Below are 4,189 nucleotides of genomic sequence, written 5' to 3' on the forward strand. Positions count from 1 at the left end.
CGATCGGCAATCTTGGCGATTGTGGACTAATATCGACCTGCTGTTCATGCTGTCTGTGACGCCAGCGATTTTGCAATCGGCTGTGCGTTAATGCAATATGACAGAGACTGCGGTGAGCGCGTCGTCTGTTATAAATTGCGTCAGCTCCAACCAGCTGAACGCGTAAATCCAGTGAATAACAAGGAACTCCTTGTCATAAAATACGCACTGGGTAAGCTTAGGGTCTTTCTCTTGGGAAATAGACCGTTCGTTGTGTATACAGACCATGCGTCCTTACGCACGGCCTTAAATAGTCCACACCTCTCGCAAAGAATGACGAGATGGATGTCGTTCTTTGCAAAGTGTAGCTTCTTCGTGTAATATAAACCAGGACGGCTAAACGCCGTCGCTGATGCCCTTTCGCGCCGGCCTAATTTCAGGCGGCTACGCAAATCAATAGTAAGCATAATGCCACTGTTGCAACAATAAGTGTTATGCTGTCAACATTACTTAACGACGTAAGAAGAGCTTATCAGGAAGATAAGGCTCTTCAAAAGTTGATGAATTACCTAAGAAATCCATTCCAACAATCCTTAAAGGACAGTCGAAATTGTATCGATCCTCAAGAGATCGCTACACAACACGCAATGATATACTGTATTACACAGCGATTGCTGGCGACATACCTCGTGTCGCCATACCCACCCATAATGATTTGCGTTTAAGCATCATGTATAAGTGCCACGATGCACCAATAAATGGTCATCGTGAAAGTTAGTAGACTTATTTTACGATAAGTCGCGACTTTTATTGTCCACGCCAGCAGTATGAGTTCGTCCGCAAATACATACGTGCTTGCGAAGTTTTTCTACGAGTGAAGTCCAGTGCTTCATCTCGCGCTCTGTTACAACCTCTGCCTGCTCCGGCAGAGTGTTGGCAGTCCGTATTTATGGACTTTGTTTTATAAGGACGACGATCACAAAAATAATGGTATTCTTGCCTTTGTTGATCATTTCAGCAAAACGGTACATCTTCCTGCATAACGGAGTCGATCATAGTCAAATACTGTGCTCGTGCCTTTGCTAACACTATTATCGAGGTTACTCCGTGAACTGAAGGGACTCGCTCGTGCAAAGATTAATGTAGCTCTTGCTCATCACGCCTTGACTCTTTACGGTCAATACGAAGGATACAAAAGTTAATTCAGTCAACACTGAAGTAGACAAACTCAGTAATATTAATGCTATTACTGACTTTGATACGATACTGAAAGATGTCAGTCACAACTTGCGCACAATTTGTCAAATGGTCACGAACGCATTATCGACCGTCACCGCTAACTCACGGCGACGAGATCGTTCGTGATCAATGTCGTCCCTCAAAAAGTAAAGGATGTGATCCCAAAATACGATGTTGATTCGTGTTCGTTAAACGAGGCGACCTGATTCTTCCTCTTCCTCCACATTCATTGACGGATTCGAGTGCCGAAAAGAGTAACCTTGCTGAACGCCTCTCGACATACCGTGAGGTAAAGGGGGTTCGAATGAGTTAGGGCTTGTGCAGTCGTGCGAACGATATAATCACAAGTAAGGCTATCGCACTCACTCATAGGACATCCATACGCTTGGGCCCGCTCCAAGACATTTATCAGATGGCCATTTTATGTATAAGAGGCAGGCATCGCCACGCGGCTTGACGCAGCCAATTTATGCATGGCTCGTACTTACTGAGCCATGGCAATCCTATGATGACATCAAATTCGTCAATCAAATCTAGTTGGATGACATAATATCGGCCTGTTACCCTTTAACGTGTAATAATACCAAGTACACGATTCTTTACTGTTACAGATGCTCCTGTTGCTAGGCGCACCATCATCCTCGTTAGAAGGATATCGCGCTCAATAAATTTGAAGTTCTGATCTTCTAGCGACTGACGACGAATGAAATTGTTCGACGCCCCACATTCGACAGAGACATTATAGTCAATTGATATGTTACTATAAAAATCAACGTGATAAGGTTAACCTTATCACCTGGGGCAGCTACAAACAATGTTTGTGTGTGAGGACAACTTTTGCTTGACGTTGCTGGATTAGTAGGGCGCTTCGCACCTAATGACCCCGATCGCTTTTTGACGATCCGCCTTGCCATTGCGATTTCGCAATCGAGGTCGATCTTTTCACTCAGTGTTTCTAGGTACTGGGTTTAAAGGGCACTTCCTTTATAGGCATAGTGATCCGTTTATTTACAACGATTGCATTTATGCAATCGATTGTGACTTAAAAGCGAGGTTTCTCGCTCTCCACTTACGAGAGGCCCATAGGCTCTGGACCTCCGTATTCTCGTCGTCTCGAAGGGCGCTAAGCTCCGGAGTGGACGAAAGTCTGTTTAAGACTGAAATCTTCCTGTTCCGCTATAGATATAGCTTGGTCAAGCGTCTCTAGTTCGAGCCGGAATAGGTGAGCCTTGACAGGACCGTCTACAAGACCTTTTGAAACACACGGTTACATGTGTTTTTTCATGTGTTCGATGACTCACGATACAACTTACAAGAAATTGTGTATGCTGGCAAAGCGTGAAGATCAAGCTTGCGGGCAAAAGCCACGGCTTAATCTCAGGTGCAAGACGAGACATTTTATTGTATGCACTCCCTGGGTGGTACCCACCGAAGCAGAAGACCACACAAACTATATTACGATGGCTTGCGCCGTCGTCATCACTACGCACAGGGATAATTGCGGGTGACGGCACGGGAGACGGTGCTGGCGATGAGGATTCGTCCTCATCGTCTGAACTAAACATGCTATAGCAACGCTATTAGCACGACTACCCGATTGAGCCCCCTCATTCGATGACTCATAGCCAGTCGCCTGACGACGTCCATGAGTGTCCGCTCGTCGGATTCGCATTCGCAGTGGATTGCCAAAGAGGGGCCGCTCTCACGTGGTGACTCACCACGTGCACCCGCATCATTTAGTGTTTCGGGAGAAGATGATGCTATGATAAGGTAAGACGTAATGTCTGCCGCAAGAGACAATAATGCGTCGCCCGTGGCTGCATTTACCGCAGACAAAGGTTCCGCACTATTCGCTGACCACATGGACTCGTTAACCATGCGATAGAATTAAAAATGATGGCTCTGACGAATCAACATCATTTTCACTTATGTGACCTTATAGTGATCACTCTATTCAATGACAGTCAGAGTGATTGTTGTTTAAGGGAAGAGGTGTATCATTACATGAAATCAACACTTAAAAGTTGTTCATTGATATATTATCTAAAAGGTAGATAGTATTTGGAGAATATTACTTGATGTAGTAATATTCTGAAAGCTTATCCATTGGTAGATATATGCCATTATATCTACTTGCTCTGCGGTCCAGTCAGCGCTAGACGCGCGCAAAGAGAAAGATAGATAAGACTGAATAACATGTTTTGTATTAGTGTATAATGAGTTCGTATTAAATAGATGGAAACAGAAGAGCTAAATTATATTATTTAAAGTTTACGTTTAACCCTCTTTTAAGCAAGTGTTTTAAAGAGTCTTCCTCGACACGTGCGGCACCACTCGCACTGAGGCAGCGCGAAGTGGACTTGTACTGATGCAGTACAAATCAGTAGTGCCCCGTTACAGTGCATGTCGGCAGTGCGCCGTCGCAATGAGCATGTTAGCTCATAAATCGATTTGAAATCGAAAGTGTCAAGCAGAACGCTAACTGTAACGGGGCACTACGACTTGTACTGTTTCAGTACAAGTCCACTTCACACTGCTTCAGTTGTGAGTGGTGCCTTTCGTTAGGTAACGTACGCTGTACGTATAGAGGAAGACTTCTCTTTAAGACAAGTTAACTTAAGAGGGTAAAATAAAAACTCTATTAATATAGTTAAGTGTCTCTTAATTCATCTTTGTAAATGCACTTAACTATAAACTAATACTAAACATGTAAATGAATTCGTATCTATCTTATCTTGTAACTCTCTTTGATTACTTCTACAGCTGATTAGTCTGCGGAATAAATAGACATAATGGTCTATACCTATTTATGGATAAGAATTCAGGGTATTACTATATAAAGTAATATCCTCCAAATATTATCTACCTTTTAGATAATATATTAATTAACAACCTTTAAGTGTTAATTTCATGTAACGATACACCCCGTTACATCACCCCTCCCTTAAACGACAATCACTCTGAATGTCAT

The sequence above is a fragment of the Bremia lactucae genome, linkage group LG5, assembly GCF_004359215.1.
Source record: "Bremia lactucae strain SF5 linkage group LG5, whole genome shotgun sequence".
NCBI lineage: Eukaryota > Oomycota > Peronosporomycetes > Peronosporales > Peronosporaceae > Bremia > Bremia lactucae.